This window comes from Thalassophryne amazonica, chromosome 16, assembly GCF_902500255.1.
Source record: "Thalassophryne amazonica chromosome 16, fThaAma1.1, whole genome shotgun sequence".
NCBI lineage: Eukaryota > Metazoa > Chordata > Actinopteri > Batrachoidiformes > Batrachoididae > Thalassophryne > Thalassophryne amazonica.
In genome coordinates, this window is record NC_047118.1 from 68,220,180 (window position 1) to 68,246,679 (window position 26,500).

General features: G+C 40.9%; 1 long non-coding RNA gene across 1 annotated transcript; it reads right to left on the reverse strand.

Annotated features, from left to right (window-relative positions):
• Positions 1–3,170: 3,170 nt before the first annotated feature.
• On the reverse strand, positions 3,171–24,439 carry LOC117528671. The gene is made up of 2 exons (XR_004565854.1): positions 23,060–24,439; positions 3,171–4,426 (listed from the first exon to the last, which is right to left on the reverse strand). It is a non-coding gene; the product is annotated as an uncharacterized LOC117528671 (long non-coding RNA).
• Positions 24,440–26,500: the final 2,061 nt, after the last annotated feature.

Genomic DNA, 26,500 nt, shown 5'->3' on the forward strand with positions numbered 1-26,500 from the left:
AAACGGTCCCAATATTAATTACAAATTTAAACAAACAATAAACCCCAAATGTTCAAATGGAAAACAGCACCTGCAAATCCTGTGGGTTTATTTTTGAAACGCTGTATGTTTATGTTCACTGTCTAAAATTAAAAAACACCAATAACTAATTTATATATTGCTATAACTAGCAACTGGGGGTGGGGGTGTAGGGGGGTGTGTGGCTGCCTATCCCAGCAGTCATAGGGCACAAGGCAAGTTACACCCTGAACAGGGTGCCAGTCCATCGCAAGACATGGAATACATTTTTTTACTTAATCTTAAACAAACAAAATAATAATGAAATAAAAAAGACACATTTAAAAATAAATAAATAAATAACCCCCAACAAACAAATAAGCATCTTACTTCAAAAAATGTTGACCAACTTAATGTGATGCATAAATGTTCAAGTGGAACCCCCCCCCCCTCCAAGAAAATAATGCTGGACAGCTTATGTTCACTGTCTGAAAGTAAAAGCAGCTTCATAGGGTTGAAAATTAATAAATGGGGCTGTTTTCTTGAACAGTTATGAGGGAGTGCCCCTTTAAACCAAAATACAAATTAAACAAAAAAGTTTCAACAACTAGTAATCTGTGTGCGTATGTTCATAATATGTCTTTACAAACCCATTAAACACACACACAAAAGAAAAACAACAAATTATATTACCAAGACAAAAGTGAAAAACCTAATATATAATGACAATAAATAAATAAATAAATAATAATAATAATAATAATAATAATAATGCGCAGCACAGAGGCTTAGTGGTTAACACTGTTGCCTCATGGGAAGAAGGTCATGGGTTCGATTCCCTCCGGTGGCCTTTCTGTGTGGGTTTGTTCTCCCCGTGTTTGTGTGGGTTCCCTCCGGGTGCTCCGGCTTCCTCCCACAGCCTAGGATGCTTTAAATTGTCCGGAGGTGTGTGCATGCAGGTGTGAATGTGTTTGATTGTCTATATGTGGCCTTGTGACAGACTGGTGTTCTGTCCAACCCCACCTCATGCCCTATGACTGCTGGGATAGGCTCTTTAATTTGAGTAAGCAGGCATAGAAAATGAATGAATGGATAATAATAATAATTTTGTGAGGAAAAAAAGACTATAATTAGACAACAATGTTGGATGTGCACAGTGTGTTAAGATGAGACATGAACTTCAATTTCCCAAAGAAGAAAATAACTTTTTCCTCATCCTTCACTTCCAGATTGTCACATTTATTCAAGGAAATTACATCATGTTGTCTGTGTTGTCACAAATTTGACAGAATAATACCTGTTTTTTGCAAAGTTTGAAAATATTTTGAGTTTTATCTCAAAATTTCATATATTTTCTATTTGTACAACAACTTTGTCTCACCAAAGTGAGATTTCAGTTGCCTGCCATCAATTTGCTCCATAAATGAAGAGTGTAGTGCATCGTGCCTGAAATTTATAAATCTATCAGTTCTGAACTATTGCACTGCAGGATTTGTAGATCAAAGCACATTTTCTGTTGCATCATGGGACATTTTGACATTTATTTGACTACAGAGAGCGTGATGAGTTCTGATGCTCCTCTGAATTAAAAAGGGACAGTTGAGGTTCAACCATCTAATGGTCAACATCCAGTTGGACTGAGACCCCTAGGTCACCCAACCTGAGGTAAACCCCAAACATACTGATGGGATCTGGTTTAGAAACACCTAGGAATCCCCCAGGAGGTTCAGGAGAACGTTGGTGTGGAAAAAGACAGCTGGGACACTGTAATGTGGCAACACCATGATGCAGACCAGTACCAGTCGGAAATGGGACAGAGTTTAGACCCCCAAACCAAATAGCAGATGGGAAGTATTTTACATTAGCAACCAAATAGGAATCATTTCAGAAACTGATTCTGTCTTGTGGGGAGGTGACGGTCAAGTGATGGGTGTATGACCAGAGGATTACAGGAAAATCACTACAGGCAACGTCCTTAATCCCCAAGTGTGCAGGTGAGCGCCTCTCAAGGCAACACGCTAACACTGGTTTATGGGTGAATGTGAGGCATCATTGTAAAGCACTTTGATTGTGAAAGCGTTATATAAATGCAGTCCATTTATCATTTGTGTTTGAGATACACACAGCTGCCAATGGAGGGCACTATAAGCATTCTGGTAACTGCTTCAAGGAGGAAAAAGAAAAGAAAAAGGGAAGTAGAGTCGGCAGGTGATGATCGAGATTCACTCCCAGTCTGAGACCACCTCCACCGTGGGAGTTATGCACAAAAAAAACAAAACAAAAAAAAAACACGTGATAAACAAGCCTTTCGATTAAGATCACCACAGGGTGCTACAATCAAACCAACTTGCACAATTATTGTCATTCTCCATTTATTTGTGTGACTTTTGCAAGATAACTCAAAACGTAATGAACAAATTTCTATGAAATTTGGTGAGCAGATAGGTAATATTCTAGGAAAGCAAGTGATTCCATTTTGAAGGTGATCCAGAATATATTCTGTAAATGCGATCCAGAAGAATGCTTGGCACATATCAACATTTCAGTCAAATAGTTGTGAGAGGATGTTGATGAAATTTGGGGAGCAGATTGATACTCTCTGAGAAAATAAGGAATTTTAGTTTGTATTTGATCCAGAACATATTTTTTGATCCAGAAAAAGTTTTAAGCATTCAGGAACATGTGATCATGGTGGAGGTATGCACTCTGTGAGCGTCTTCTAGTACGTCGTGATGAATCCTTGTATTTTCGACAACCAAAATAATTAAGTCCACCATGCTTGTGTGACAACAAGATCGCAATCATGACGTAGAACATCTTAGCCAATTAGCAGCCCATGTTCAGATTTAGACCTCCATGGATCAGTCATGGCCTCCTCACTGTGGGTATGGATCCAGCCCCATATTCACAGGACTGGCAGCCAGTACATGGGGTACATCTTGTAAATGGAATATTTTGGATTTTACAGGACTGTGAAGAATCCTGCAATTAAAAAAAGATGGATATTACAACCTTTTTTCTTAATTATTCATGTCTTGACTGTAAAAAAAGTCATCTTTTTTTTTAAACATGACCTTACATTAAAAAAATTCTGTTGCTTGTAACATAAGTTTTTTGTTGTTGTTGTTGTTAAGCCTTTATTTTATGGATTCCTAGCCCTGTTTTTTTTTTTTTTTTTTTAATGGGGGAGACCAGAATGGCTTGCAGAAGTCAGTTCATGCAGAAGATTCATGCTGGTAAACAATTTCCAGGAAAAAAAAAAAAATGCATTTTGCAATCTTTGCCTTTTTTTTGTGTGTCTGTCCCCAAGAATAGTTCCTCAAAGATGTTCTCCCTGTCCTGCTGAATACGTACTTTCTTAATTTTATTTTCTCACATCCCCAGAGGTATAGAGTGTATGGTCTGCAGAACGTCCTCATCCATCATCATGCCTTCAGAAGTAGAGCAGTTTGTGCAGAATTTGCTGTTTTGCACATTAGCAGCCAGTTGTTTAGGTGGAAGGAAGTTCAAATGACAGCGATGATGGTGTGACTTTGAAGTAGCAATGTTGAATCAATAAAAGCCCCTCTCTCTCTTCTCAGAGCATATTTTCCCTCTTTTTTTAAATTATGGTGTCTTTGATGGTCCTTCTTTGGTTTGGATTGGTTTCATTCATGCCATGCAGTTTTGCTGAAGAGAAGCTGCAGCAGTGTTGGGATGCGGGGAACAGGAAGGCCAAGATATCGTATGCCACATGAGAAAGAGAGCGAGGGCCTCACACATGTCCTCACATTCAGGAACTTCTCCTTTACATTTTTTTATTTTTTTTTGAGGGCTTTCCGTCGCGTCATTTGTTGTGAAAGTTCCATCAAAAGTTGGCAATGAATGTGAGCGGCTCAGCTGAGATCTGTCCAAAGATGTGAACCTTGATATGATGTGGGGTCACGTCAGACCGACAGGACGGGGCAGATGTTTCTGATATGTTTCAGGCGTCAGCGGGGCAGTCCAGCAGTACACTGGATCAGACTCGACTGGAGCTGATGGACATCATGATGGACCAACCCTCACTTTGCATAGTGTTTTTAAAAATAATGGCGACTGGAAAAAGCATAAAAGGAATGAAAATGCAACACATGAAGCCTCGTGGTGAAGTGGTTTAAGGCGCTCTGGCTGCTACACTCAGAGCTCCACACTGTGGTTTCTTTTGGGTTTGGAAGTTCTTGCTCACTAACCACGGACGTCTCTTCTGTAATGATTGGCATCATCAGCGTGTGAAGGCAACGCACATCGAATAACGTTTTGGTGAGTCCCAGATGTAATGTCACCGTTTCTCCCACTTATCTTTCTTTACCACGGTGAATCCTGCAGAGGGAGACGGAGGAGCAGCGGCGACCTTGAGTTTGACATTTTCCTCTTCGTGTAGAGGAAGATGAGATTTAGAAACTCAGCACTGAAAGGAAGAAAGAAAAGAGAATTTGGTGAACATTTGCATTTTGCAGAAGCTCTTGACTCCTGCACCAGACTGCGGCTTACAATTTAGAGCAAACTTTAATGAAATTTTTTGGGCATGCACGTGGATTTTGGAGCTTTTCAGTTTGACACTTAAATTCTCTTGAATCCAATCAGAAGTTAATATTAGTGAGTTTTGAAATGAAATGTAAACGTGCAGAATGGAGTCAAAGTGAAGCAGTTTAATAAAATTGGGCTCTACTTGAGAATAAACCGTTCTAAATCGAGTTTAATCCAGTTTGCGATCATTCATAAGGTAAAACAGTATTACTAAAAAAGCATTTCTTTTGTTTGGTTAACTTACTGTTCAGGTTCCTCAACACAGCATCATTTTTTGTTGTTTTTTTTTAAAATAGTTTTGAATGTTCTAGGGCAGCCATTTCCAAACTGAAGTACACCAGGGCTCAGGTTGAAATCTACATATAGTCTGGGGCCCCACCCAAACCCTAATTCACCATTATGGATGGAATGTCAGGATACTTCCCCAGACAAAGCCAGTACTCATTTAGAGCTGGGTGGACTGAGATAATGCAGAATAATTGTTTTGTCCAAGGACACAGACAGTTAGCATGAGAGGGATTCAAACCTAGCACTACAAACTGGCAGGTCCATATCCACGGAAATACAGGGGCCCAATAAAAGTGCCACAAGAATAAATCCATAGAAAATCTATACATTTTTTGGATACTGATGTCTGTCGTATGTCATCTTGAAGCATCTCTCAGGCAATTTTATCCCTGGTGTTCATTTCTAATTTCACCTCAGTTTGTAAGAGTTTTGGCATTCACAAGATGCGCTCAATATGTGCACGGCTCCTCTGGTTCGGCCAAATCTCCCTTTGTTAAGCATCCCTTCACACATAACATGATTGAAGCTGACTAGCACACGAAGGAGGAATTGCATGCCATTCGTGAAAAATCTGAGCTGCCTTCAACGCCTCGTACACGTGTCACTACAACTAGTCACGCACACCAGCGGCTGAAAGACAGAGAGTGTCCTGTGAGAGCCCATTCGATCCCTCTCGCGGCAGGTGTCGGCCAAATTCCAGGTGACACACACAAACATCCAACACCGCTCACTGGACACTTAGAAAATGTGTGGCCATTCGAGCTGTCAGCTCGAAAATAGTGAGCAGATTACCACTTTTGAGCTGGATGTGAAATTTGCCTAAGTGCCCCCACGACTATGGAGTAGCAACGCAAGACATGTGGCGTGCCAGAGCACCATCTCCTCCTTCAACACGTGCCGTGCGTGTGTTACACCCCCATTCCCCCCCACAACACGTGGCGTGCATGTGTTTCACAGGGGAGGGGGGGCATACTTGCATGGAATGCTGATATGTATGTACAGATAGGGACCGGTCAGCCACGTCTGTGTGCACACAGCATGGCGAGCCACCTCCCAGCTGATTGCAAGCCAGAGACTCACTGACAGCTGCAAATGATGGCTCAGTGCACACGATGTGTCACATTAAAAACACAGCGACCACAGCCACACCACACTGCCATGATCTACTGGTGCCAGTGCGAGTTTTGGCCCTTTTTCAGTTGATTTTTCATTTGTGCGAGAATTTTTTGGATTGCACAGAGTTTCAGGTTAATCATGCGTCCTGCATCGTTTAGTATACATGGAGTAACGAGCTGCGTTTAACATCTCACGACCACCTCTCGCACTGTGCATGTGCAAACACCACAGACCTGTCTTGTAATGTTTTTTTTTTTTTAAACTTTGATGTCTCTCATTGAGAATTTTTGTAAATTAAGTTTGAAAAAAGCTTCTGTTTACGTTTTGCTTCTGGAAACACGAGTCCGACGTGTGGTTTTTGAACGTACAATGTGTGTGAGAACATAAATCGTGCGCTCTGAACTTTTACACTGTGCGGTTCTGTGGTATAGTTTTAGCTGGAACCGAGTACAGTGATTGAAATATCAGCCCAGCTTCAGGGCCAATACTGTCATGAACACTACTTGCCAGTAGATGGCAGCAGATACTTGCCAAAACAAAATTCCAGATAATCTGTGTCTGCTGCTACTCTGCTACGTTTAAGATGTGTGGAATTTAATAAACACAAACACAATAACATCTATAAACCCAGAGAATATATTCACAAGAGTTTTTTCATGTCGTGAACGTACTGAGATTATCCTATACCCATAATGCACCTGGACATAGCATGTCCACACTAAAACCTTAAAAATTAGCGCATTACTTTAAAACTAAAACATATATCTGATATTTTCACTTTATAAAACTTCAAACATGACAATAATATAAATAACTTGTCTGCAATTATTTTGGTTAAAATTTGAACCATAAGTTAAAAATGTATGCCGCTGGATAACTTGGGTGATATTGGCCGCGTATCAGTATGGTGTTAAAAGAATTTTTTTTTTTTTTTTTTGGTGACCAGTTCTCCTTTGCCTGCAGAGGATAGAGTGGTTTTTTGTTCTAGAAGCAGCTCTCCTTTGCTTTAGAGAGGGTAGAACTGCACATTTGCTATAAAACATTTAACAGGTAAGTGCTCATCTGATTTTAAATTTTGTAAGAGTTTGTAGCTGTTCAGCTTTGTTTACCACATTAACGATCTAAAAAGTATGGGAGAAACACTTATCGGAAGATAATTAGTCCAATAATGGTTTTCAAACTTATCTGAAAAGATAATCCGATAATGAAAACATTATCTTCAATAATTATCGGTTATTGGATTATCGGAACTGTGCCCACCACTGCACATAACACAGAAACAGAGAATGACACACTGGTCTTTGCACAGAATGGACAGGGGCGTAGCTGCCGACAGCAGCAGCTGTTGAGATCTCTGGTTCTGGACGTCACAGCTGGGGAACAAGTACCGTGTTTTGACAGACATGGCCTTACGACTGTTCACTGTGACGTGCGCGTGTGTGCTTGCTGTCCTCACGTGGAAATACTTAAAAACATATATTGCTTTTTGACGGGTTGCAGCAAGCGAGCACAAGATGCACACATTGACAGGCTTTCCCAGGTGACACGGACCGTCTGATCATGTGGTCACGCAGCAGGCGATCTACATGTCTGTCTGACAGGATACGTGTGTCCTGTGAGCAGCACACCTCAGGTCTACAAGCCAACAGTGTGACAAATATGCTACTTTCAGTCACGTATCACCAAAAATACGCCATAACAAACAACGTTTTGTCAGTTATATGGCGCTTTTTTCACCGTAATTAAAAATGACGAAAACTTCCTCTTCGTCTACATCATCTAATTTCTCTCTTTTTAAAAAAAAAAAAAAATATATATATGTTTATCTCAATCAATCAATCAATCAACTTTTTTCTTCTATAGCGCCAAATCACAACAAACAGTTGCCCCAAGGCGCTCCATATTGTAAGGCAAGGCCATACAATAATTATGAAAAACCCCAACGGTCAAAACGACCCCCTATGAGCAAGCACTTGGCAACAGTGGGAAGGAAAAACTCCCTTTTAACAGGAAGAAACCTCCAGCAGAACCAGGCTCAGGGAGGGGCAGTCTTCTGCTGAGACTGGTTGGGGCTGAGGGAAAAAACCAGGAAAAAGACATGCCGTGAAGGGGGGCAGAGATCGATCACTAATGATTAAATGCAGAGTGATGCATACGGAGCAAAAAGAGAAAGAAACAGTGCATCATGGGAACCCCCCCACAATCTACGTCTAAAGCAGCATAACCAAGGGATGGTCCAGGGTCACCCGATCCAGCCCTCACTATAAGCCTTAGCGAAAAGGAAAGTTTTAAGCCTAATCTTAAAAGTAGAGAGGGTATCTGTCTCCCTGATCTGAATTGGGAGCTGGTTCCACAGGAGAGGAGCCTGAAAGCTGAAGGCTCTGCCTCCCATTCTACTCTTACAAACCCTAGGAACTACAAGTAAGCCCGCAGTCTGAGAGCGAAGCGCTCTAATGGGGTAATATGGTACTACGAGGTCCCTAAGATAAGATGGGACCTGATTATTCAAAACCTTATAAGTAAGAAGAAGAATTTTAAATTCTATTCTAGAATTAACAGGAAGCCAATGAAGAGAGGCCAACACGGGTGAGATATGCTCTCTCCTGCTAGTCCCCGTCAGTACTCTAGCTGCAGCATTCTGAACCAACTGAAGGCTTTTTAGGGAACTTTTAGGACAACCTGATAATAATGAATTACAATAGTCCAGCCTAGAGGAAATAAATGCATGAATTAGTTTTTCAGCATCACTCTGAGACAAGACCTTTCTGATTTTAGAGATATTGCGTAAATGCAAAAAGGCGCTTTGAATGACATATCCTGATCAAAAATGACTCCAAGATTTCTCACAGTATTACTAGAGATCAGGGAAATGCCATCCAGAGTAACGATCTGGTTAGACACCATGCTTCTAAGATTTGTGGGGCCAAGTACAATAACTTCAGTTTTATCTGAGTTTAAAAGCAGGAAATTAGAGGTCATCCATGTCTTTATGTTTGTAAGACAATCCTGCAGTTTAGCTAATTGGTGTGTATCCTCTGGCTTCATGGATAGATAAAGCTGGGTATCATCTGCGTAACAATGAAAATTTAAGCAATACCATCTAATAATACTGCCTAAGGGAAGCATGTATAAAGTGAATAAAATTGGTCCTAGCACAGAACCTTGTGGAACTCCATAATTAACTTTAGTCTGTGAAGAAGATTCCCCATTTACATGAACAAACTGTAATCTATTAGACAAATATGATTCAAACCACCGCAGCGCAGTGCCTTTAATACCTATGACATGCTCTAATCTCTGTAATAAAATTTTATGGTCAACAGTATCAAAAGCAGCACTGAGGTCCAACAGAACAAGCACAGAGATAAGTCCACTGTCCGAAGCCATAAGAAGATCATTTGTAACCTTCACTAATGCTGTTTCTGTACTATGATGAATTCTAAAACCTGACTGAAACTCTTCAAATAGACCATTCCTCTGCAGGTGATCAGTTAACTGTTTTACAACTACCCTCTCAAGAATCTTTGAGAGAAAAGGAAGGTTGGAAATTGGCCTATAATTAGCTAAGATAGCTGGGTCAAGTGATGGCTTTTTAAGTAATGGTTTAATTACTGCCACCTTAAAGGCCTGTGGTACATAACCAACTAACAAAGATAGATTGATCATATTTAAGATTGAAGCATTAAATAATGGTAGGACTTCCTTGAGCAGCCTGGCAGGAATGGGGTCCAATAAACATGCCGATGGTTTGGACGAAGCAACCAATGAAAATAACTCAGAACAACCGGAGAGAAAGAGTCTAACCAAATACCGGCATCACTGAAAGCAGCCAAAGATAACGATACATCTTTGGGATGGTTATGAATAATTTTTTCTCTAATAGTCAAAATTTTGTTAGCAAAGAAAGTCATGAAGTCATTACTAGTTAAAGTTAATGGAATACTCAGCTCAATAGAGCTCTGACTCTTTGTCAGCCTAGCTACAGTGCTGAAAAGAAACCTGAGGTTATTCTTATTTTCTTCAATTAGTGATGAGTAGAAAGATGTCCTAGCTTTACGGAGTGCTTTTTTATATAGCAACAAACTCTTTTTCCAGGCTAAGTGAAGATCTTCTAAGTTAGTGAGACGCCATTTCCTCTCCAACTTACGGGTTATCTGCTTTAAGCTACGAGTTTGTGAGTTATACCACGGAGTCAGACACTTCTGATTTAAAGCTCTCTTTTTCAGAGGAGCTACAGCATCCAAAGTTGTCTTCAAAGAGGATGTAAAACTATTGACGAGATACTCTAACTCCCTTACAGAGTTTAGGTAGCTACTCTGCTCTGTGTTGGTATATGACATTAGAGAACATAAAGAAGGAATCATATCCTTAAACCTAGTTACAGCGCTTTCTGAAAGACTTCTAGTGTAATGAAACTTATTCCCCACTGCAGGGTAGTCCATCAGGGTAAATGTAAATGTTATCTCCTTGTTGATTTTAGGCATTTCATGCTCCTGTTATAAGAAAGTGATGGTAGCACAGTGGTAAAGTTTCTGTCTGTTAATCAGAGCTTTTATAAATTGTAGGTTTGAATCCTGTGAATGGAATATATATATATATATATATATATATATATATATATATATATTTTTTTTTTTCTACAGCAGCACGCGATGTAGTTCCACACGTTCCAGCTGTTTTTTATTTTTTTTTCTATATCAGCGGCGCAATGTGGTTCCACATGCTCCAGCTGCTTGCACTGTGTTCCCGGTGCAACAGTTTTGTGCACTCTCGTGCTTATTCGTGCTATGTGTGAAGGGGCCCTAATATTGTGAACAGTTCTATCACTTTGAAACTTCTTTACAATCCTTCATAGTCTTTCTGTCTGGAGCTTTTCTAACTGCAAAATGACATTAATATTTTCGTTGAGTTTCACAATCGATTTGGTCTCAAAGTGGAATTCCACCAGTTTCCCAGTTTTGCTCGATTGTAAGCGGAATCCTCATTCGATCAGTCTCAAATTACATGAAGAGAAATTCCTCACATATATCTTGATGTCTGAAAAAAAGAAAAAAACCCAAAAAGCAGAATTCAGAGTAGCTGTTGTAGAATTAAAGTCAAATGATTTTGTGGCACTTTTTTTTGGGACACCCTGTACCTGCGCATGCTCTCTTTCACTATATATATATATATATATTAGGGATGTAACGATACACAAAAATCACCGTTCGGTACGTACCATGGTTCTGAGGTCACGGTTCGGTTCATTTTCCGTACAGTATGAGAACAAAATGCAAAACCTAAATTTGCTTGTTGTTTAAACCAACAATTTATAACATTATACAAACAGGAAAATACAATAAATGCAAAGTGCTGCCTGGTAATAAGGTAAGTAAAATTTCTCAAATAAACAACAAATGCATGACCTATTATAAAAAAAATACTTTCCTAGTAAACAGCTTTTAACAAAACCTTTCCACAACTAAAGAGCAACACAACAGTTGCAGTATGAAGCCCTGTTCAATTTTATTCAACCGTCATATTTTTTTTGCCAGAAAAATTAACGTGTCCAAAACTGTCAGTCTATAAGGGATTTTTAAAGAGAATTAATGTTAAAGAATCCCTTTACTTTTGTACAATTTATTTTATTTTCTATCTCTTTCTATTAACTGTTCATTTAATGTTTGTTTTATCTTTTTAAATAAAGTTTTGAAAACAAAAAAAAAAGTTGTGGGAGATGCAAAAAAAGTGAGTAAAACCACCTTTAACATATTTAGAACCACAAATAAACTTGATTCTTGGTTTATTTATTTAGCCATTAAAATTGGCCATCACTTATTAAAATAAAATATCTTCTCAAGGCCAGGGCTTCTCAAAGTCTAAGGGACTATTTAATCACAGTACAGCAAATGAGTGAGTGAGGAGGATTGTAGATATCCCTCTGCTCGAGGGGGAGATCCGCTGCTGCTTGGTGACAACAGAGACTTTCACTTTCAGTCACCAGACATCAAAAAAGTCTTCGGTAATGCCAGGAAAAGTAGTTAGATTTGTCGCTAGTTGCTTTTGAGAAAATAAGTTGTCAAGAGCAGTGATGCCGGTAACGCGTTACTCTAATCTGACCACTTTTTTTAGTAACGAGTAATCTAACGCGTTAATCTTTCCAAATCAGTAATCAGATTAAAGTTACTTCTCCATGTCACTGTGCGTTACTATTATTTTTCATTGTGGGTCGATAGCAGCATTAAACTTGGTCTGTGGGCAGGAGGTCGGGGTTCGACTGAACTGCCCACTTTCAGCGAGCTGTGAGCTTTTCATCCGCGGTTTTTTGCAGCTGCTCGACTCGTCCTCACCTCTTAAAGCGCGGTGATCAGCACACCTGCACTGAGCTTTACAAAGACATTTTTATACTTTTTTCCACCTTTATTTAGAATTCTGAGCTGAGCCGCTCCGTATCGTCTCGTTAAAAACAGCTGATCCTCCGCGACGCGTCAACAACTAACACTATTTTCCACTCAAATGCACCTAAACTCTCTTTCTGAGGACCACATGATGCGAAAACACAATAAAACTCTCTTACCTGTAAATCTGGTCACGTTTTCTGCATAAATAAATGTTATCCATTCTTTGTGCTCAAACGCCAAAGTAGGGGCGAATCCAGATGGAATGGGGACGTGGGGCAAGGATGTGCCCCCACAACACCCCTAGATTAAAGGTCCAGTTTTGAAGCCTTTTTTTTACTACAACTACTAATACTACTTAAAATAATATTAATTTCGACAAGTAAAATATTTAGAGAGAATTTCAATGTTAGAAAAATGCTAGAATGAATTTAATAGTTACATTTATAAACAATGTAGGTTCGAAATTGCAAGTTTTACTGTTACAGTGCTGTCAACAGTTAAATATGAGGTCAAGAAAGAGGTCTTTATTTTACTTTTTATAAAACAAGTATTTATTTTCATTGAAGTCAAGAAAGGGTGACTATAAAGTGAGTTTTGGCAAAACAGGTATCATTGTCATGTTGAGGTGGCAGAGGGTTGTTGTCGGCAGCTGGGAAAAGTAACTAAAAAAGTAACTAGTAATCTAACTTAGTTACTTTTACAATTGAGTAATCAGTAAAGTAACTAAGTTACTTTTTCAAGGAGTAATCAGTAATCAGTAATTGGATTACTTTTTCAAAGTAACTGTGGCAACACTGGTCAAGAGGGTTTGGAAAGTCACCAGATTTACAGAGAAAGTCACTAAGTTGCAAACAATGAATGTAAACACACGCAACGCGAACTCACCCGTGCACAGCCCTGAACCAAACCGAACGTCCAGTACCAAAACGGTTCAATACAAATACATGTACCGTTACACCCTTTATGTATGTATATATATATATATATATATATATATATATATATATATATATATATATATATATATATATATATGAGGTCTATTAGAAAAGTATCCGACCTTATTATTTTTTTCAAAAACCATATGGATTTGAATCACGTGTGATTACATCAGACATGCTTGAACCCTCGTGGGCATGCGAGAGTTTTTTCACGCCTGTCGGTTACGTCATTCGCCTGTGGGCAGTCTTTCAGTGAGGAGTGGCCCACCCTCTCGTCGTTTTTTTCATTGTTTAGGAATGGCTCAGAGACTGCTGCTTTGTTTGATCAAAATTTTTTCAAAACTGTAAGGCACAACTGAGTGGACACCATTCGATAAATTCAGCTGGTTTTCGGTAAAAATTTTAACGGCTGATGAGAGATTTTGGTCTGGTAGTGTCGCCGTAAGGACGGCCCACGGCACCTGATGGCGATCTGCGCTTCGAGGCGGCAGCGTCTCACCGTTTCAAGTTGAAAACTTCCACATTTCAGGCTCTGTTGATCCAGGAAGTCGTCAGAGAACAGAGAACTTTCAGAAGAAGTCGGCATGAGGAGTTTATTCGTACATTCCATTGTTAACGGACATTTTGTAATGAAAGAACGTGCGGGCAGAGTCGCATGTCGGGCCGGACCCGACCGCGGGGGGTTGCGATAGGAAAAACACCTCCGTTGGAAACCTTAACGGGCAAGTTGGAACATGCCCAAGCTGTTAAGCAATTTCTCAGTTACTCACTTGTTGAAAGCCATCAAAAGCCGCCTGAATTTTACAAATGGTTTTCAACACGGAGGTGTTTTTCCTGTTGCGGCGCACAGAGATTTACCGAGTCGTCACGGAAACGACTCGGCGAATTTGCGCACACGTCTTTCATTACAAAATGTCCTTAAACAGTGGAATGTCCACATAAAGTCCTCATGCCGGCCTCTTCTGAATCTTCTCTGTTCTCTCACGACGTCCTGGGTGAATTAAGCCTTAAATTAGGATGTTTTCAGGTCGAAACAGGCCGACGACGGTGCCTGGAAGCGCTGCACGACGTCCCGCTCCGTGGGAAGTCCTTACAGCGACAGAAACACCCCATAATCTCTCATCAGCCGTTAAACTTTTCACCGAAAACCAGCGTAATTTCTCGAATAGTGTCCACTCGGATATCCCTCACCGGTCCTGATGTTGATAAAGCAACGCGCGCCGTCTTGAGCAGCGTGTGAAACAAAGGAATTCAGCCGAGAGGGCGGGACCACATCTCACTCAAGGCCTGCCCACAGGGAAATGACGTCACCGACACGCGTGAAAAAACTCACGCATGCGCATGAGGGTTCAAGCATGATTGGTGTAATCGCACGTCATTCAAATCCATATAGTTAAAAAAAAAAGGGTTGGTTTATTATCTAATAGACCTTATATATATATATATATATATATATATATATATATATATATATATATATATATATATATACACACAGTGAGGAAAATAAGTATTTGAACACCCTGCGATTTTGCAAGTTCTCCCACTTAGAAATCATGGAGGGGTCTGAAATTTCCATCTTAGGTGCACGTCCGCTGTGAGAGACATAATCTAAAAAAAAAAAAAAATCCAGAAATCACAATGTATGATTTTTTTTTAATGATTTGTTTGTATGTTACTGCTGCAAATAAGTATTTGAACACCTGTGAAAATCAATGTTAATATTTGGTACAGTAGCCTTTGTTTGCAATTACAGAGGTCAAACTTTTCCTATAGATTTTCACCAAGTTTTCACACACTGCAGCAGGGATTTTGGACCGCTCATCCATACAGATCTTCTCCAAATCTTTCAGGTTTGGACTTTCAGCTCCCTCCAAAGATTTTCTATTGAGTTCAGGTCTGGAGACTGGCCAGGCCACTCCAGGACCTTGAAATGCTTCTTATGGAGCCCCTAGTTGCCCTGGCTGTGTGTTTGGGGTCATTGTCATGCTTGAAGACCCAGCCATGACCCATCTTCAATGCTCTTACTGAGGGAAGGAGGTTGTTTGCCAAAATCTTGCAATACATGACCCCATCCATCCTCCCTTCAATATGGTGCAGTCATCCTGTCCCCTTTGCAGAAGAGTACCCCCAGAGTATGATGTTTCCACCCCCAGTGCTTCACAGTTGGGATGGTTTTCTTGGGGTTGTTCTAATCCTGTAAACATGGTAAGTGGGGTTGATTCCAAAAAGCTCTATTTTGGTCTCATCTGACCACATGACCTTCTCCCATGCCTCCTCTGGATCATCCAGATGGTCACTGGTGAACTTCAAACAGGTCTGGACGTGTGCTGGCTTGAGCAGCACATGTGGCACAGCACAGTGGACATACACCTAAGATGAAAATTTCAGACCTCTCCATGATTTCTAAGTGGGAGAACTTGCAAAATCGCAGGGTGTTCAAATACTTATTTTCCTCACTGTATATATATATATATATATATATATATATATATATATATATATATATATATATATATATAAAATACAAATTAATGTTTATGAGTTCAATGGTGCATATATTCCATGAGGTGAAAGATGGAACATACATTCAACTCTGCTCACCTCGTTGAATGGTACATTCCATCTTTCACCGAATTTAATATTCGTTCCACTGGAAGAATGTAAAAACATTCATTATTTGTTTTATATAATGGCTAAAATAGATCCATGTCATTTGATACTATATTAATTTATAAACAACAGGACTTACATTTTTGTCTACGTCACTGGTGCTTTGACATCAAAAAGTCCAACATGAACTTTAAATACGTAGGAGTCCAAAATTGTTCTCAACTTGGAAAAGAAGTTAGATAGTTCAAAAATAATTCTGACAATGTAGTACGTGATACTTCCAAATAAAAAAAAAAGTGAAAAATCGCATCAGAAATTTGTCCAGGTTTTCATCCTAACAGCTCTTCATCTCTCCAGATGGCTTATGGCATAGTGGATTTTTGTGTGTGTGTGTGTGTGTGTGTGTGTGTGTGTGTGTGTGTGTGTGTGTGTGTGTGTGTGTGTGTGTGTTAGTGTTAGAAGAATTAGCACCATCAATTATCTCATTCAAATCATCGTCCGTCAGCAAAACAAACTCCACCATGTTTACCGCAATGCTGCCGCCACTAGCGTGTGGGTTTACAGAGTGCAATGGTACAAAACGTATGGACTCAAATTTGCACAATAAATGGAACGAATAATCCATGACACGTGACATACAAAGCAGGGTCATCATTGTTCTCAGCCCACCTGCAGCACCTTTGGCCCCACTTTGGGAATGACTGGTCTAGAGACACAAACTTAAAATGTATTAACGTGTTAGTAATGAAACATTTCCGCAGTGACTACATTTACAAATGCAGCGATGATCTGCTGCTCATTGTGACAGTGTTACATGTTTGTCCTGACGGAAACTAACACAGCATCACACAGAGCATATGAAAGCAAAGAAACAGCCAAATACAGCATTAAAGCAAAGAAAAGACACCATCACAAAGCTCAGAGACACAAAGCACACACACGCACACACACACACACACACACACACACACGGTCAATTCTCAGTTCTCTGATAGAACAAATTTGAAAACAGAGCAGGACTCAGACAACTGAGGCTGACCTGCACTTTGCCAAAATCCAAACCAAAAGCTGAGTGTGTAAATTCTTAGACTGCTTTGTTCTGCACACATACACAACCTGGATCAAATGACACGAGCTGGTCGTGTTTCATGTACAGGCCGCTGCATTCACAAACTTCCCCGTCTTTGTTTCCCAACCTTGGGGTTGTGGTGTGAAGCCACAACCCATATAATTCAACAATATCACTCAACACTTGTTCTGTGCTGCTGATGAATTATTTTTACTGAAGACTGAAATGAGAAAACATAAAAAAGCAATTGGGATGTCTTTTATTTCCATTTGGTTTTTCATTTATCTTTGATGTCTTTTTAGTAGAATGCAATGGGCCCCAAACCTGGGGTCTAAAGTTGCACCCTAGGCTCTATAGTTATCCTAACCAGATCTGGCATTGTATCCGAGGGCTCTCTTCAAGATGGTGATCGTTCCCTTAATCGCAGACAACTGCACCTCAACTGTCTGGCTGAACAACTGGCCAGTCAGGTGCTGCTGTTGAATTGTCAGTGTCATAAAATTACAACACAGTCCCTGTTTTTAAATCTTTGAAACAAAGGCTTAATGTTTTGATTTAATAATCCAAACAGTGTCTTGGATGAGGATCCAGATTCTTTTGACACTTCGGGCCTGTCTGACTAAGATCCCAGATAAAGAGTGCCAAATTGCGCAGGCAATCCAAACTTTTGTTTGTTGGAATGGAAACAGTTTTGCTGGTGATTTACTAAGAGCAAATGTGCAATGTAAAGCGGGCTGTCTCATGATGGAGACAGCAAATACGGGCTTTGTTCTTGTGAATCACCATAAATTAAATTTAACCAACCACATAAGTTAAATTACTGGATGCAGGTCCAGCTCTAACATACATGGAAGACAACTCAGTATTCGATTAGTGGTATATTTTATTCATTTATCTGATTATCATTATTTCTCCAGTGTTTGTTTAATCTATTTTTAAAAATGGTTAGACTTGGCAGAGTTACTACATCCTCTGGCAGGCTGTAAACTAGAATTTTCTTATTTTGTTTACAGCCTTGTTATTTCTTTATTTTTGTTGTCTTCTGATAATGGCCGATCAGGAGTGCATTCAAATGCAGTATTCACCTTGTCCTTCATTACTCATAAACTCGACGTATAGCCGAACATTTTCACGCCCTGTCAATTAAAAAAGAAAAAGAAAGCAATCTCCTGTTTCAGAAATTTAATGTTGTTCTATCCATGGTGCTTTGTGCACAGTTCTCTGTGCGTTCCACTGGCAGAATGGTTTTAAACTTGCAAAATACAGACACTGTTGACACCCGCAAAATTTCCTTTTGACCTTGATAAATCCTGTTGTGTGTCAAACCTCACGGCCCCTTCACACATAATATGAAGTTGGGCAAATCGGGATAAAACAGGCCGACTGAGCAAGACCCCAAAAATTCCAGTGCTTTTTGGGAGAGACAGACTGTCGGACAGCTGCGCACAGATGCCATATGATCCTGTGGCGACAGTTTTCTGTACACTCGTATGCACGCGCACGAACACAGTGCGACCATGTGAGATGCGTGATACCGCCATCATCTGATGGAGCTTTTTCAGATGAAGTCTGATGAAGGGCAGTTTGCCTGAAACGTCACATCTTATTAAATAAAGCTTTTTGTGCATGGGAGTGCTGTGGTGGTGCGGATCATTCTATTTCTATTTTTGGTACAATTTTTCTTGATCCAGCATGCCTTTTATGTGTTTTAGATGTGCGTGTCTTCACTGCATCCCTTTTGGTTCATGAACCATGCCCATGGATGAACTGACATGAATGACAACGTGGACCAGGACCTTGCATCTCCACCCTGTGGGCTCACCACCTGCAGGGGGAACCACTGGTGTCGGGTGCGCTGTCCCATAGGTGGCAGTGGAAAACGAGGGCCTCGGCAGACTAGACCCGGGCAGCAAGGGCTAGCTCTGGGGGTGTAGAACATCACCTCACTGTGGGGGAAGGAACGATATGTTAGATTTGGTGGGCCTTGTCTCCAAACCTTATTCTTCTCTGGAGTTGCCCTTGGAGTCCCTGTATCGAGTCCTGTATGGGGCTCCGGTGGGGGACTCCCTTGTTCTGCTGGGACCTGGCAAGCCCAAATGGATAGTGCGGGTGAACTGGGAACATCTAGAGGAGCCCACTGTCTGACAGATCTTCAACTCACACCTCTGGCGGAGCTTTTCTAGTATCCCTGTGGAGGTTGGGGGCATTGCCTTACAATATAAAGCGCCTTGGGGCAACTGTTTGTTGTGATTTGGCGCTATATAAATAAAATTGATTGAATTGATTGATTGGTCTTAGGTGCCTCAAGGGGCAGCAATCCTTGAACACTGTGGTGGACACCGGTGGTCAGGGAAGATGTCTGACTGAAGAAGGAGTTCTTCAGGGATATATTATCTAGGAGGACTCCAGAGACAGTTGCAAGGTACCTACAGGCCTGAAGGGCAGCAGCCTCTGCTGTGGGGGAGGCTAAGCAGCAGGTGTGGGAGGAGTTCGGCGCAACCATGGAGAAGGAATTTCAGTTGGCTCCAAGGTGTTTCTGGCAGACCGTGAGGCACCTCAGGAGGGGAAAACAGGGGAACCATCCAAGCTGTCTAGAGTAAGGATGGGACTCTGTTGACCTCAACTAAGGATGCACTCCAGTGCTGGAAGGAACACTTTGAGGAACTCCTACATCAGACCGGAGTGCCCTCAACAGTAAGGACAGACCTGGAAGCTGATGGAGGATTTTTATCAGTTTTCCTGGTGGAAGTCACTGAGGTAGTCAAACAACTCTGCAGTGGCAAAGCCCCGGATCCATCCAGAAATGCTGAAGGTCTTGGATGTGATGAACATTGCACTGAAGTCTGGGAGTGGCCTAAGGAGTGGCAAACTGTGGTGGTGGCCCCCATATTTACAAAGGTCCCCCTTTGTAGAGAGTGTGTGCCAATTAGTGTGGCATCACACTACTCAGTCTCCCTGGTAAAGTCTGCTCCAGGGTGCTGGAAAGAGGGTTTGGCCGATAGTCGAACCTCTGATTGAAGAGGAACAATGCTGGTTCTGTCCTGGTCGTGGAATAACCGGCCAGCTCTTCACTCTCACAAGGATTATGGAGGGTGCCTGGGAGTATGCCCATCCATTCTACATGTGTTTTGTGGACTCGGAGAAGGTGTATGATCGGGTACCCCGGGAGATACTGTGGGAGGTGCTGCTGGAGTATGGAGTGAGGGGGGTCTCTTCTCAGGGCCATCCAATCTCTGTACTCACAAAGCAAGTTCTGTGTTCGGGTGCTCAGCAGTAAGTCAGCCTGGTTTCCGGTGGTGGCTGGCCTCTTCCAGGGTTGCGCTTTGTCACCAGTCCTGTTTGTGATATTCATGGACAGGATATTGAGGGGTAGTTCGGGGGGAGGGGGGGGCACAGTTTGGTGGGCTCAGGGTCTCATCACTGCTTTTTGCAGATGATGTGGTGCTGTTGTCTCCAGTGGCCTGTGACCTCTAACACTCACTGGATTGGTTTGCAGCCGAGTGTGAAGCTGGTGGGATGAGGATCAGCACCTCTAAATCTGAGGCCATGGTTCTCAGCAGAAAACCGATGGATTGCCTACTCCGGGTAGGGAATTTGGTCTTGCCCCAAGTGAAGGAGTTCAAGTACCTCTGGGTCTTGTTCACGAGTGAGGGGACAATGAAGCGTGAGATTGGGTGGAGAATCGGTGCAGCAGAGGTGGTATTGCATTCGCTCTACCGTACTGTTGTGACGAAAAGGGAGCTGAGCCAAAAGGTGAAAAATCTTCATTCCCACTCTCACCTATGGTCATGAGGGTTGGGTCATGACTGAAAAAACTAGATTGAGGGTACAAGTGACCAAAATGGGCTTCCTTAGGAGGGTAGTTGGTGTCTCCCTTAGAGATAAGGTGAGTAGCTTGGATATCCGTGGGGGGCTTAGAGTAGAGCCGCTGCTCCTTCATGTTGAAAGGAGCCAGCTGAGGTGGATTGGGCATCTGGTAAGGATGTCCCCTGGGCACCTCCCTAGAGAGGTGTTCCAGGCACGTCCATCTGGGAGGAGACCACAGAGAAGACCCAGCACTAGTTGGAGAGATTATATCTCCACACTGGCCTGGGAACACCTCAGGATCCCCAGTCAGAGGTGGTCAATGTGGCCCAGGAAAGGGAAGTCTGTGGTCCCCTGCTAGAGATGTTGCCCCTGCGACCCAATCCCAGATAAGTGGTTGAAGATGAATAAAAGATGAATGATGACATGAATGAAATGATGCGCTCACAACATGAACACATCAGCCAGCCACACAGAGGGTCCGTATGTCCAGCTGTCTCTGGCTAATAAAAGTGTGGTGCTCCGAACGACACCACGTCATGTGGACTATAACTCACATAGTGGAAGTGACATTTGCCTTGCCAGCTGGCTGTTCTCATGATCAGACAGATATTTTCACATGGGGCAGCCTGGCTGCAGCTGAATGTGTTCTAGAGGTGATATGTGTTTTTTTTCACCATGTCACGAGAGCCTACCAACACATTGTGATGGCATGTTAAGAGGTGATGTTCTTCATGGTACAATATGTGTTCTCTAGCTTTGAGTTGCGATGACTCAGTGGTCAGGTGACACATGATGATTGCCTTGGTGAATGCACATGTGATCATCTAACGGCTTCGGCGCACCTGTGTGCGCTGGCAACATATGACTGCCCTGCTGGGCATGCCTGGGCCATGATCTGATGGCTGCGGTGCCCCCATATGCGCTGGCATCATCTGATGGCCTCGGTGAGCATTTTTGGGCCAAGATCTGACAGCTTTGGTGTGCCTGAGTGCGCTGGCATCATCTGAATGCCTCGGTGGGCGAGCCTGGGCCATGATCATCAGTGATCGCAAGTCACGTAATGTGGGTTTCCGGTTGGATGGCGCGCTGGCTGTGGGATGCAGCGTCAAATGGGGTTCCATAAGGGATTCATAAGGGACTACATTTTTGTGAGCTGATGTGGGGGCTGTCAGAGGGATGTACAGCACAGGCTGCTGCATGGTCCGCCCAGTGCTGTGACATGAAACTGGACCAGCTGGGTTTTTACTTTTATCACAGTTGTGATGGTGTGCACATGGTGCTGGCCGGTGATTCTGCCTCCAGCAGGACATGCTGGATATTCCATGATAGGTGTCCCTCATTCGCCCGCTGGTGTGAAGGCTAGCTTGTTCACTACATTCGACCAGGGTGCGATGTGGCCAATCATTTCATGCAGCCCCTCGACCACAGTCTGACCTGCATACGACATGCTGTACGAATGTTACAACCACGGTGAGATGGCAGTACGAGCTCATCTTGACACTGTTCAATTGGGTTTCCAACACGAGTGCGACGTGAATGTGGCGTGCATATGCTGTGGCCGAATGGTTGTGCCGACCTCTGTATGCTGTGTTGGAGTGCAGCTTCTGTTTTTCATGCCTGCCATTGAAATCCTCCTTCGTGCGCCATTCAGCCACATTCGTGTTATGTGTGAAGAGGCCTTCACCTGATTTCATGCCTCCTCTTACAATCTTGTGCATTCGGGTGGACAAACCTCAAATTTCATATTCACTAAGACAAAGATGCTAAATAGACAATATGTGCTATTTTGCTCATTTGACAGATGCTATCCTCATTGTGTAGTTAGTATGTCGGTACACAGGTGTATTTGCAAGTGTAGTACTGTTTGCATGTTTTTCACGCGCAAACCTCGGCCTGAAATGTGACTTTGAATCAGTGTGACTAAGAGGGACTTAGAGAGTTGGAGCTTTCAGTTGGATGGGGGGAGGGTGGTAACAAGCTCAATAATTAATAAATATAACACCATAAGAAATAAATTTCTATATTTAAACAATTGTGGTAACAAAACAAACAAACAAACAAACAAACAAAAAAACAAAAACCCAAAACAAAGTGATGTTTTAATGTGAAAAAGGTTGGGAAGTTTCAGACAATGTTGTTAAGCAGCTCTGTGTTCGAAAACACGCCACATGCCAAATGTCATTTAATGGGGCGTGGCCTCACCAAAAAACATAAGTTCAACTCACACACACACAAGCAGAGAACGTAAAATGTTATGATGACACAAAGACAGGAAGCAATAGTGAAAAACACATTCTTACAAGGAGAAGCTCTGTGCTTCTTTTTGTCCTCCTCCTCCTGCTCCTCCTCATCATCATCCCTTTTTCTTCCCCAAACATTTCCTCCTTCACATCATCCCGCTGATGCTCCTTGGCTGATAATCCACTCACAGCACCCCATATCTGTCCTCAGTTTCCAACACAAAACTCCACTTTTCAGTATTTCAATTTACTGCTCATTGTCATCTTCATCCTCGCTGTTCAGCCTTACTTCATTCCATTTATTTATTTGGGAAGTTTCTCCAATTTCAGTGAATAACGTTTTAGGTTTGTGCTGCAATATATTAGATTAGGATGCACGGTGTATTCAGGGTATCAAATCTTACAGTGACTGAAAAAGATGACGGCACACTTCAAAGGAGAAGACGACAACTACAGTTGGTTGCAGGAAATAAAATTACATTTTTGAGGAAAGTGAGAGCCACAAAAAAGGGAGGGGCATATATTATTCACAGGAACATAAAAGATGAAAAAAAAAAAGCTTCCTTCTTTAAAAACAAGGATGAAAAAGTATGGAAAGAAGATACCTGAGTTGTGAATTGTTGGAAAGGATAAACACATTTGCAGTCAGGGGCAGAGGATATGAATATTAATATAAGAACATAAAGTCTGAATCAGGAGAATTTTGGAATAAAATTCAGAGTGCCTCTGCAGGAAGAGTTTCCCCTCCAAAAACTCAATGCAACATCCTCAGTGATACATATTTGCACAAAGGCAAAGTGCATCTGTTCAATTACAAATCCCCCCGCCCCCCTCCCCAGTATTTTTCATGACTATCAATTCTGTTTTTCTTAATCTACTTTGGGAGGTAATGCAATTTATATTCCGGAGTGACTTATATGAAAAAAATACTGCATTGTGATTGATGACCACAAGATGGCACCATCTACATGCATGACGAGCTGCTCCTGTATAATGAAAGAGGTGCTGTAATTCACATTCTGGAACAGAAGGTGGCAGTAATTTACCATTAAGCTGGATGTCAACAATCATAAAACAAGAACAACAAAATGAAGATCTGAATGAGAGAAATGTTGTGTGTCATATACAGTGACTACATTTAAGAAATCATGCTCTCAAACCGAAAGGCCACGTTCTCGAATAAAAAGACAATATAACTTTCATACGACTTGGCACAACACTTGTTTGAACTGTGCAATACAACAAGAACAGCAACAGCAGGTCAGCAAACCAAATCTAAGTAAGGCTATTACAAAGTATAGTTTTACAAAATCTAATTTTCAAATATTTAATGATATTGCACCTTTGCACATATGATCTTCTTTTCAGTGACCAAAAGAAGCTTTTTACTTAAACTTTTTTTATTTTGCACAATAACAATTAGCTTGTTAGTATCTGCTTGTGTGTTCCAAACAAATAACATGTCAATTTAATTCATTTTGCTTCTTGATGCATAACGTGATAGCATGCCGTTTTAAAAAAGTGACATGTTTTTTCCTCTTATTAACACACTTTTGCACTGATGTGACTAATACACCGGTGTGACTTATAGCTTGGAAAATAGAGTTGTTTCAATTGTAGCTTCATAATTAACCTGATCAACTTTGAAATCATGTGATCAGGTGAGAATTTAAGGCTGCGGTAAACTTCATTAGACAAAACGTTGGACTGTGTATGACAGATAAAAGTCATGATTTCTTTCATTGTCATAAAGGAAGAGGGTGTAGCCAAATTTATGAATGAAGTAGCAGCACTATTCTTGTCTTGATTGGTTGTCAGACAGTGACCGTGTGATGATGATGATGATGATGATGATGAAGGATGCAGCTGCCTTCTGTCATGAAGTCCAGCACAGAGTAGAACAGCTGGTGTGGAATTAAAAGTACAACACTGTTGTAACAAGGCTGTCAGGACTCTGTAAGACTTTTAATTCACAAAAAATAAAATGGGACATGTCAATAAAATAGGGTTGATTTTATATATATATATATATATATATATATATATATATATATATATATATATATATATATATATATATAGTTTGGTCATTGCTAATTCACTGATTAAAATTGAGTTGGCACAACTGTGGGAAAATGCATTGAATTGTTGCTGTGCAGAGGCATCATTCCCTGAATGCTTAGATCAAATGTCAGCAGTGGGGGAAAAGGGACATCAAATTAGAAAAAATGATACAGGAACAAAGATGGACACAGAGGTGTCTCAGGAGGAAACTCTTTCTGTTGCAGCAGAGCTGAGACAACGATGGAAGAAGCTGGATTTGTTTTTCTTTTGTTCATTTCTTAGCATCAGTTCACAGTTGCAGCTTCTTTTTGCATATACGTGTCTGACAGCACAACACTTTCTGAACACTTCTCTGTGAAAACCAAAAACCAATAAACTCTGAAAGTTTCTCATATTAGAAGTCTCTCAAGATCAATACGAAAGCAGCTATACAAGACCTACTAGAAATTAAACCCCATCCCACCCTGCAAAAATAAACTTTCCCACCACCACCCGGCCCGTTACAGTACCTAACTTGGTCTTTTCTGACCAATAGCATTGTAGTATTTTGGCATGCATAATGTCAGCCCCTCTAACCTCCTGCATTCAAAGAGGTGGAGTTTTTCTTTTTCTTTTCTTTTATTTTTTTGTCCTGCATGCTTGTTAGAGCATATGTATGCGTATCAACACACCCATACACATTATTATTAGCCTAAATGTTATGCACACATTCATTAAGCTTAAAATCTTATCAAACTGTGACTCCTCGGACATGAAAAGTCATATTTCTATCCTTATTGCTTGCAATGGAAACCCATGCATCATCTACATACAGTATGTACACGGGAGAAAAGTGACCAGTCAGCAGAGATGTCAGACAATCTGTCAAACATGCTCAGAATGAGAACACAATGGAGTGAGAGAAGAAGAGAATGTAATGATAAGAAATAAAATACATTTTGAAAAATAACATCTGTTTTGCTATTTTGGATTTTTTTTTTTCATTTACAGGTAGCATCTCTGCTTTACAAAAGAAAATAATCAAAATAAGATGATTTGCAAGTTTAAAGTAATAAAATGTATTTTTTTTAGCTTAAAATTTAAAATAAATTTTAATGTAAAATGTTTTGTTCAATATCAAATGTGCCAAAACAATAGCATATCTTTTTCTTTTGGAAAACAAAAATAAAGCCTTTTGTCATCTAAATCATCTTTGATTTCTTATTGAAATCAAAGATGATTTTTCATTATCAGCCTTTGTTGAGGGAGGAAGGTGAAAGGTTTAAACCAATGTAAAAACTTCCAAGACACATAATTACTACCAACAGTGATGAATACGACTGCCATTTCAGTTCTGAAATAAAACACTGAAGAATTATTATCCAGACAAAGTGAAAAGAAAGGAATTTGGAAAATACTTCAAACTGAAAAAAAAAAGTAAAATGCTCAGAAATGACA